Genomic DNA, 11,096 nt, shown 5'->3' on the forward strand with positions numbered 1-11,096 from the left:
TCACAACCTCGGACCGTGGCCGAAATAAAAAAGAAATGGTCGGACATCAAAGTCGATGCAAAAAAAACGTCTAGTGCTGCATCGCCAGAGTGTGTCTGCCACGGGGGGGACACCGGAGCTGACCCCTCTTGATGACAGACTGGCGGCAATAATTGGGGAATCCCTTTTAAGTGGAGTGGTGACTGACGCGCAGGGGGACACGACGCGCCAGATGCACCGGGTGACACACCCCCAAAAGCTCCAACAGGACGGCTCGAGGAAGTCGGAACCGGCTCCTAAGCCAGTCGTCCTCGTTTGCCAGCAAATCTTCTTGCTGTCTAAAGATGCGTTCACTCCGAATTCTTCCATTTGCCACATCTTCTAAGACCGCAAGATCAGCCATTGTGCGTCATTACGCATTGTGATGGGGCATTGTATTTCCCTCCATTTAATTGCATCTGACAAGCTACAGATGTCGGTAATAATCCACATGGAAATGGGAAATTGATCAGCGCAAATGTAATTTGTTGTTGCTTTCTGAATGGTTGAGACATACGCCATACATTTTTTTTTATCAAAAATAAAACAAACTAAAGGCATATGCATGAATACCATAATTCCATAGCTTATGAAGAAATGTTTTACTATGAAAACAACTTTCCCCAGTGGACAATTAATGCATCTCTCTATCTATCCATCTGTCTGTCTAATTGCACCTATATCTGCTCCGCCAGACGGACACACTGACGAGAATATCAGTTTGTACATTATTTCGTTCTGTTAACTATATTATTTATGAGGATGAATTGCACAACATGCCAATATTGCAGAACATATTTCACTTTTATTTTCGCAAATAAGTGTTCATTTGAATTTCTGTTGTAATTTTCGTTTGATTTTCTTTGTTTGTCTCACTGCTGATTGATCAAACGGTTTGTGTAGGCTGTTAATTGTAAGACTTGCTTTGTGAAGTCTTCATGTTATTTATGAGAGGAAGTATTGTCATTTTCACTTTCACGTGTTTCTTCCATCTGCCGACGGTGTCGCCGTTTCTCATTTCACCCGTTTTTGTGCGTACGCCTGGGTCAGAGCATGCGTGAAGGACCGCACATTTTCCCGTCAAGTTTGCTTTTTATAAATCTCAACTATTGCGTAGAGAGTGTCGTACACCTTCTTTTGTGCGTACGCAAAGTTTATAAATGAGGCCCCAGGTGAGTTGTGTAATCTAGAAGTTTTAACTAAACTAAACCATGCAGCAATCAACGAGGCAATCAAGGACACCACCACATAATGGAAAGTGCAATTGAGAGGAAGAGAACATTCTCGTAGTCCACAGCTCCCAGGCTGTGGTGGTCGACCCACCAAGTGTCGGAGTGGCAGTTGCCGTACTGTTTGGCCTTATTTACAACACAAATCTGGATTACCCTCCTAATCTCAGAAACACCTTTGAGGTAATCCAAAAAACTGTATTAGAGTTGTAGGGCAAAGTTGTGTCTGAGGTTTCAGGCTTTAAGATCGGACTCTTTGAATGAAACTACCTTAAAATAGTTAACGTTTTTCCTAAGAAGGGAGTCCAGCTGTTTTTTTTGGCTCTTTCTGTTATCTTCTGTTTAATAAAACAAAGCAAGCCCCCTTTATTTTGATTTGTACTTTTTGCTTTGCTGTTAAAATATTTTTCAAGTTTAAATAATAAAAAAGTTAAATCTGAAATTTGTCTTCAGTGTCATCTGTTCATTGGACTGTCATGATACACAAGAAAGTATTGGCTTTCGTATAACAATCTGCAATTACAATTTTATTATTCCATTTTAATTTTATTAAAATGTTTTTTGAATTTAAAGAAATATTTGGTTAATTTCAAACAAAAAATAGTGTTGCTAAAACATTTGATAGTTTTTTAAATGTTTGAAAAAAAAATTGGTAAATGGCATAATAAAATCTTGTTTGTTTATGTAATATGTAAAATTATTAGGTTTAGTAGTTTTTTTACGCACAACAGATGTCCATTTTTTTTAATGTAAATCCAACATAATTTTTTTAGTGTTAAATCCTTTGATCCACTTATTAAAAAGTGTATTAAAACTTAAAAAATTATGACCTTTCCCTTAGTGACACAGTGTGGTGTTTTTTCTGTTCTGTTTCCTGACTGTCTGTGTTTTGCAGGTCAGCTGTCGCTCCTCCTGGATGGCCCCTCCCTTTCCTGCCTGGTCTTCTCTGTGGAGGAGTGCACAGCTGCCTGCACTTTGCAATCATGCTTATTTAAGTTGATGCTACTCAGTCCTCAGTGTCGGTGCGTCCCTGTTAAGTCAGTGGTTTTCCTACTCAGCCGACACTGAGGTCTGTTTTGTCCTTTGGCCTTTTTCTGAGCTTAGTTGTTCCCCTTTTTTGCCTTTTGCAGTTTTCCCTCTCTTGAGGAGTTTTTTGTGTTTTTGTTATCCCACATTGTGGCGCTTTCTGTTAGCATTAAATCGCCCCTAAGCGCATTCCTGAGTCTCAGCCTGATTTCTATCTGCACTTGGGTTTCCGTCCCTCCAGCCGTGACATTACGCACCGACCATGTCAAACCCAGCAGATTTCGTTCAGGCTTGTGACGTTCCACTGCCTCCAGCAGATGGTGACAGTGGGTCTGATGGAGGACTTGCCTCTTTGGCTCAGGACTTGCGTGGCTGTATGGCGGGTATGTTGGAGCTTCACAACCGTTTAAGACATTTAGAGAGACCTACTCCTATGCCCCGACAGATGCGACTGGGACCACCTGAGCCGTATGGTGGAGATGCTGACGACTGTCAGCTACAGTTTGACTTCAACCCCTGCGAGTTTCCATCCGAGGAAAGCAAAGTTGCTTACGCATTGAGTTTTTTGACTGGCAGAGCGAAGCGCTGGGGTTTGGCTGAGTGGTCTCGGGGGGCACACCACTGTCACACTTTTAGAGCTTTCTCTGCCCAGCTACTAACTGTTTTTAACCCATCCACTCCCCATCGGGCAGCTGCCTCCCAACTGCTCCGGCTCTCACAGGGATTTCGATCTGTTTCCGATTACGCTGTGGAGTTCAGGACTCTCGCTGCCAGTACTCGCTGGCCAGAAGACGCCCTAGTGGATGTGTTTTGTAAGGGTTTATCTGGCTCCCTGAAGGATGAACTTGCAGCAAGGGAGTTTCCAGAGGACTTGGAGGAGTTGATCGACTTAGCCACTCGGATCGATCGACGGATGCGGGAGAGACTCCAGGAACGTTCCAGCACCACCCGTGGAGCAGGTCTTCCTCCAGCACCCATGGGCCCTGTTCCTGCTCATCTCTCCAGTGTCAACCCTTCTCCTGTCTCCATCCCGTCTTCTGAACCCATGCAACTGGGTGCAGGGCGACTCTCGCCAGCTGAAAGGCAAAGACGCATGAGAGATGGTCTGTGTCTCTACTGCGGGCAGTCCGGTCATTTCATCCGAAGCTGTTCATCAAACACCAGGGCTCGCCAGTGAGAGGGCAACTGGTGAGCCGCGTCTCCGTCTCCTTTTCGCCCTCTCGACCTCCTACAAGCCTCCTGGTGTCACATGATCAGCTAAAGGGTGAGTTTAACGCTCTTATTGACTCTGGCTCAGATGGAGATCTGATCACTCAAGAAGTGGTGGACAGACTCAGGATTCCCACTCACACCTTAAGTACGGCGCTACATATTAACGCAATCAATGGCTCTTTGATCCACAGAGTGACTGCTCGTACTGTACCTGTGAAAGTGACGGTATCCGGTAATCACAATGAACTTATGTCCTTTTTTGTGGTTGAGTCCATGAGACCTCCAGTCATCTTAGGTTATCCATGGCTGTGCAGACATAAGCCCCATATTGACTGGGTCTCAGGTAGAGTCTTAACCTGGAGTTCCTTTTGCTTGATGAACTGTCTAAAAGCTGCCACTACACGCTCCTCAGCCCTGAGTACCCCTTGTCCCGAGTCACCTAACCTCAGCAAGGTACCCTCTGTTTATCACGACATGGGTGAGGTGTTTTGTAAGACTCGAGCAAAGGCTCTGCCTCCCCATCGACCACGACTGTTCTATAAATCTTCTCCCAGGTACTCAACCACCCAGGGGACATCTCTACCCACTTAGTTCCCCTGAACGTGAAGCCATGGAGCAGTATCTTCATGAGAGCCTTCAAGCTGGCATCATACAGCCTTTTTCCTCCCCAGCAGGAGCAGGATTTTTCTTTGTCGGGAAACGCGATGGTGGATTGCGCCCCTGCATCGACTACAGGGGGTTAAACAATATCACTGTCCGTAATACTTACCCTCTCCCTCTGCTTCATTCTGCCTTTGACCTGTTGAAAGGTGCCAAGATATTCAGCAAGCTGGACCGACGCAGTGCTTACCATCTGGTACGCATACGAGAGGGAGACGAGTGGAAGACGGCCTTCAACACCCACAATGGACATTTTGAGTATTTAGTTATGCCCTTTGGTCTGACCAATGCTCCGGCAGTCTTCCAGTGTCTCATTAATGATGTTCTTGGGGACATGATTAATAGATTCGTGTTTGTCTATCTTGACGACATTTTGATTTTTTTCTCCTGACGTAGAGACCCATGTGCAGCACGTCCGGGCAGTTCTTCAGCGTCTCCTGGAGAACCAGCTGTTCTGCAAAGCAGAGAAATGTGAGTTTCACTCTACAAAGATCACATTTCTGGGCCATGTAATTTCTCCGGGTTCTGTTCACATGGATAGGGCCAAGGTTAATGCTGTTTAGAGTGGCCCACACCAACAGGAAAGAAACAGCTTCAAAGGTTTCTTGGCTTTGCAAACTTTTGTAGGCGCTTTATTAGAAATTTCAGTGGCGTTGCTGCACCCCTGCACAAGTTGACTTCGGAAAAGGCACGTTTTGTCTGGGATGAGGGGGCCAGGAATGCCTTTTCTGAGCTAAAGCGACGTTTCTCTTCAGCCCCCATTCTAGTTCAGCCCGACAACAGCAAACAGTTTATTGTGGAGGTGGATGCGTCTGACTCCGGAGTGGGGGCTGTACTGTCTCACAGAGCGTCTGACAATAAAATTCATCCCTGCGCGTTTTTCTCCTGCAAGCTCTCTCCTGCGGAGAGAAATTACGACATAGGGAACAAGGAGCTCTTGGCAGTGAAACTGGCTCTTGACGAATGGCGTCACTGGTTGGAGGGTGCCGAACAGCCATTTCTCGTTTGGACAGACCATAAGAACCTTGAGTATATACGAACTGCTAAGAGACTTAATCCTCGTCAGGCACGGTGGGCACTTTTTTTTGACAGATTCAGGTTCTCCTTGTCCTATCGACCTGGCACAAAGAACATCAAGCCTGATGCGCTGTCGCGACAATTCCAGGATGATGTAGCTGTGGATTCTGCGCAGGACTCCACCATTTTGCCAACTGCCTTAGTGTTGGCCACGACTCGTTGGGCCTTGGAACGTAAGGTTAAGACTGCAGTGACTAACAACCTCTCTGTTCCTGCTGGCTGCCCAGCCGGTTGCCTGTTTGTCCCCTCAAGCCTGCGTCCACAGGTGCTCAAGTGGGGTCACTGCTCCCGTTTGGCCTGCCATCCAGGAGTCACTTGGACTGCCTTTTTAGTGGCCCAGCGGTTCTGGTGGCCCACAATGTCCTCAGACATTAGAGCCTTTGTATCATCATGCCCTGTTTGTGCCAGTGTCAAGGTTCCCCGGAGACCCCCTGCCGGACTTCTTCAGCCTCTTCCAGTGCCCTCTAGACCTTGGTCTCATATAGCCATGGACTTTATCACCGGGCTACCAGATTCTCAAGGTAACTCAGTAATTCTGACCATAATCGACCGTTTTTCTAAGCTGGCACATGCTGTGCCCCTTCGACAACTTCCTTCGGCTGAGGACTTGGCAGTAGTAGTGTCAAAGGAGGTGTTTCGCCTGCATGGACTGCCAGAGAATATTGTTTCTGACCGGGGACCACAGTTTGTGTCAGCCTTTTGGAAGACGTTTTGCAACCTCTTGGGCATAAAGGTCAGTTTAAGTTCAGGATTTCATCCACAGACTAATGGACAGGTGGAACGCTACAATCAAGATCTGGAAACAACGCTACGTGCCATGTGTTCCAAGAATCCCTCCACTTGGTCAACTCAGCTCCCTTGGGCAGAGTATGCCCACAACTCACTTGTCAACTCCTCAGGTTTTTCTCCCTTCCAGGCAGCTTATGGTTACCAACCTCCGCTCTTTCCCCATCAAGAAGGCATGGCGTCCACTTCAGGCCCTGCTGCCTTTGTTCGACGCTGCCAGCGCACTTGGAGGGTGTTTTGTACTCGCTTGATGGAAAATCAAGAGCGGTTATCCATAGTGGCCAACTGCCGGCGGTCTGTGGCACCACAGTACAGAGTTGGAGACAAAGTGTGGCTGTCCTCAACCGATGTACCCCTGAAAGTTGGGCCACGGAAGCTGCATCCCCGTTTCATAGGGCCTTTCTTAATCACTAAACTCATCAACCCAGTTGCTGTGAAACTGGCTCTTCCACCCTCCTTAAGAATTCACCCTGTATTTCACGTGAGCAAGTTGAAGCCTGCAAGTGAGAGTTCCCTACATGCCGTGCGGGGGGCACCCCCTCCACCGCGAGTCGTGGATGGTGGTTTGGTCAACACGATCAACAGACTTCTCTCTTCTCGGAGAGTGGGCCGTGGTTTGCAGTACCTGGTGGACTGGGAGGGCTACGGTCCTGAGCATCGCCAGTGGGTGGCCAAGCGGGACATCCTGGACAAGGGACTATTGGCTCGATTCCATCGGGAACATCCGGACCAACCTTCTCATCCGTCTGGAAGCCGGACTCTGAGGGGGGGGGTTATGACACAGTGTGGTGTTTTTTCTGTTCTGTTTCCTGACTGTCTCTGTGTTTTGCAGGTCAGCTGTCGCTCCTCCTGGATGGCCCCTCCCTTTCCTGCCTGGTCTTCTCTGTGGAGGAGTGCACAGCTGCCTGCACTTTGCAATCTTGCTTATTTAAGTTGATGCTACTCAGTCCTCAGTGTCGGTGCGTCCCTGTTAAGTCAGTGGTTTTTCCTACTCAGCCGACACTGAGGTCTGTTTTGTCCTTTGGCCTTTTTCTGAGCTTAGTTGTTCCCTTTTTTTGCCTTTTGCAGTTTTCCCTCTCTTGAGGAGTTTTTTGTGTTTTTGTTATCCCACATTGTGGCGCTTTCTGTTAGCATTAAATCGCCCCTAAGCGCATTCCTGAGTCTCAGCCTGATTTCTATCTGCACTTGGGTTTCCGTCCCTCCAGCCGTGACACTTTGAACTAGAGTACAGACATAAATATAACTATGACATTTTTTCATTAATGAATACATCACATATATGTTTTCTCTTACAGTCACAATGATTCTCATCTCCTTGTTCTCGGCAGCTCTGCTAACAGGAACTTTTAGAAATGGTTCATTTTTGTGTAAAATTATACTTTTGAAAAAAGTAGAATATTTTAAGACAAATAGTTTTTTTGAACCAACCATAAGTTCTGTTAAAATATTTTTTAATTTATAAAGTGAAAGTTTCAGAGTTTGCAACAACAGGTTTTACATATTGCAGTTTTTATAAATGAAAGGAAACTTTATCTTTTGCTGCTGCTGGAAAATCTCTTTATTTTCATCAGTTTTACAAATATTATAGTGGCATTAGGAATCTATTGGATGGCAATTCTTTTGGAGGTCTTTAACTCCCACACCTGGTAGGTAACCTCCAAACCCGGTGGTGGGGACCAGAAGAAGGGGATGCCATCAAGCTGAAAGAGTCCTACCAGGCCTCTCTCAGGCCAGGGACTCCACAGGCAGCTGACAGGTACCAGCAGTCTATTCAAGCTGCGGCCCGGACTGTTTCGGAGGCAAAAACTGGGTTCTGGGAGGCGTTTGGTGAGGCCATGAGAAGGACCATCGGTTGGCCTCGAAGAGATACTGGCAAACCTTTGTTTGTTTCCGGGACCCAAAATAGGAAAGACTTAGGAATGCAAGACACCAGATTTATTTCTTCTGAAACTTGAAGGAGCCGACAAACTGAAGAAACACAGCCAGTGTTGGTGTGGGATGAGGAATGTCAGTTTAATGTTTAATGGAAAACATGGCGCTGATGCCGCAGCATGGCAGCTGGTCTGGGCTCTGTCATATAACCTGCTGTCAGGGATTTACCGCCCTGCCTGTCCAAAATTGAGTTTTTTTATAACTTGACACCGTGGGCGCTTATGGGAGGAGCTACCAACTAATGTTGAATGTTTTTAGGTGTATCGCTACATGGAGCATTATCTGTGTTAATCCCATTTACAATACATGGAAGACATTGAGAATGTTGAGAGTGCTTAAGTATATTGTGAATGATTGTAAATGAGAGTCAGGTGTGTGGCATCCAGGAACTGTGAGCTAGGGTTGCTGGGAGATGTAGTGCATTCAGAACTCTGGAATAAACACAAATCAACAAGACTAAAGTAAAACTATTTGTATGTTTAATTCTATGTTTAGTCTTTGATGGTTTTGTGAACGTCGATCGATGTTCTCAGATGTACTTCACACATATGAAATGACAAGTTATCAGAAAATCTGTAGAGTTTTAGTGTCCAGACTTGGGGAGCGTTGTAATCAGCTCAGCTGCTGTTTTCTGCTTATTACTTTAAGCTTTCCTCCCAAAACCACAAACATACATTTAACATCAGGAGTCCCAGAGGAAAAAAGCACACAAGGTGTTAGAAAAAGTTTTGTAGCAACAGCCTTGTTGACCAACTGTTTTTGTCACTTACAAAACCACACACATACTTCTGTCGTTTCTAACAGAGAGGCCGGCCACGGAAAAAGACAAACACACACACAAACACACACACCGTCCCATTTCTGCTGCATTCAGTCTTGTCAGTCAAAGAGCGAAACACCTTCACTCCTCTGTGTCATATCGTTGGTGATTTTGACCTTTACCCAAGAACTAGAGTACAGTTGTAAGTATAACTATTGGTTGTTTTTCTTTCTTCCTAAATGAGTAAATCATATGTATTTTTAACATGTTGATATGTGTTTTTTTTTTTTTTTTCAGTCACAATGATTCTCATCTCCTTGATCACAGCAGCTCTGCTAACAGGATCTTTTGGAAAAGGTACATTTTAGTGTGAAATTATACTTTTGAAGAAAGTCTAATTCTTCAAGAAAAACAGACAAATTTTGAATTAACCAAAGTTCTGTAAAATATTTCAATGCTAAATTATAAGTTTTAAAAAAACATATTTATTGCTAAATGAATGTTTTTTTTTATCTTTGTGTCTTCCATGTTTTACAGATTGCAGCTTTAATGAATCAAAGGAAACTTCATGTTTCACTGCAGATGGAAAATCTGTTCATTTTTATCCGTCAGAAAAATACCATAGTGGCAAGAAGGAGCTAAAACATGACGGGTCCACAATTTTCCAGACAGACCAAAATGGAAAAATGATAACTGATCACCCATATTTTAAACTTGTTAATGGAACAATCAAATTGAACAATGTCTCAAAGACAAATGCTGGAGTTTACACCCTTCAGGAGTTTGACTCTGATGGAAAAGTACTGAGAAAGTCCAGTTTGATTCTCAGAGTACTTGGTAAGAAAAACATTTTTCTTTTTTCCCCCCACATTTTTTTGTCAATTTGTTCTAAAATACATATTTATGACCTGAAAATAAAATTCAGTTTCTGTAAAGAAAAAAATTATAAATTGTTCTTGTTACTTAACTTTATCTCTGAGAAACACAAAACATGAACTCAACTGTTTTTAACAATTCTCTAATTAAACTTAAATGTCCATCTAAGAGTATATTAAGAATATTGAGTAATAATTCAAGAGGCAAATCATAAATTAATTTATTACAATTCAATCAAACTGGGTATTAACAACAATAAAGGGTTACAGTACCCTATATATACTTAGAAGGAAATATTACATAGACATATTTTTTTTTACTCTTATAATTAATTTATCTTCCATTGCAGTTTCCTGTTTTTTTGTAATCAATTTTGAAAAAATGGAAATCAACTGTTTCTAAAAAAATAAAAGAAAATGGTTTTCCATGTAAACCAGAAACTGTAGCTTTCTTACTCATATTATACATTCAGGATTTAGGACTGTTTTTGTTACTTTAATGAGATATTAAAGAAACGTTTCACATTGTTCTTGGTGATGTTTTTACTTGAATATATTTTATTTCTTGCAGCTCCTGTGTCTGTGTTAACGGTGTCTCAGCAGTGTTTGTCACCAGAACAGCAGAAAGTCACCTGCTTCTATGAGGGAGATGAAGCAGAGCTCACTCTGACTTTGAATGGTTTCTTACTTTTACAAACAAACAAACCCAGTCAGTCCCTGAACAATGACACATCTGATAGATCCAGTGTGTTTAATGTTTACATCATCATACATGGACAGCTTCATGGAGACATCATGTGTAAAGTCTGGAACAATGTCAGCAGAGATGAGACGGTTAAAACCATCACTGCTTGCAACGGTGCAGTATACATTTTCCACAGAGAAATGTTGGACAAATTCAAATCAGTGAAATCTAAACCTAAATAAACTTTCTTTTCCTCCAGGTTCACAGTCAGTTTCTGTGGCTACATTTGCTGCAGTTGCTGCAGTTGCTGCATTTGTCTCATTCTTACTTCTTGCTGCTTTGATCGCCGCTTTAATAAAACTTTGCCGAAAACAAAGAGCGGCAGCAGTTAATGCAGGTACGTCACTAGTAAAGTATTTTGTACAGAATGTGTATCATAGCAGTCTATTAAAAGTCTGTATTTTTTCAGGAGACGCACAAGCTGATGTTATCTACGCAGACGTTAAAATAAAAAAAAAGAATAGAAAAACTGAACCCAGGCAACAACGCAGCGCCCAACGATAATTTTTGTTCTGCCAATAAAAAAGTATTTCTGTTGCAAAATCTTCATTCTGTTCTGCTTTTTCACTGAAGAATAGTTAAACATTGTGTTGATTGGATTGACTTTACTTTTTCAAGGTCATTTTATCATCCTAAAAATTCATCTTTCTTTTATTAAATCATTTGTAAGTGTTTCATTCCTCTTTCAAAAGTAAATAACCATATATAACTCCATTTATTTTGGACACTTACCCATAAAATTTGCTTTAACTCATAGTTTATAGTTTTGTTTGCTA

At 43.2% G+C, this 11,096-nt stretch overlaps 1 long non-coding RNA gene across 1 annotated transcript; it reads left to right on the forward strand.

The window, feature by feature from the left end:
• Positions 1-7,690: 7,690 nt before the first annotated feature.
• On the forward strand, positions 7,691-10,839 carry LOC144983788 (uncharacterized). The gene is made up of 4 exons (XR_013647597.1): positions 7,691-9,537; positions 10,147-10,434; positions 10,520-10,657; positions 10,730-10,839. It is a non-coding gene; the product is annotated as an uncharacterized LOC144983788 (long non-coding RNA).
• Positions 10,840-11,096: the final 257 nt, after the last annotated feature.

This window comes from Oryzias latipes, chromosome 14 (genome assembly GCF_053564925.1).
Source record: "Oryzias latipes strain Hd-rR chromosome 14, Olatipes_Hd-rR_3.1".
Lineage (NCBI taxonomy): Eukaryota > Metazoa > Chordata > Actinopteri > Beloniformes > Adrianichthyidae > Oryzias > Oryzias latipes.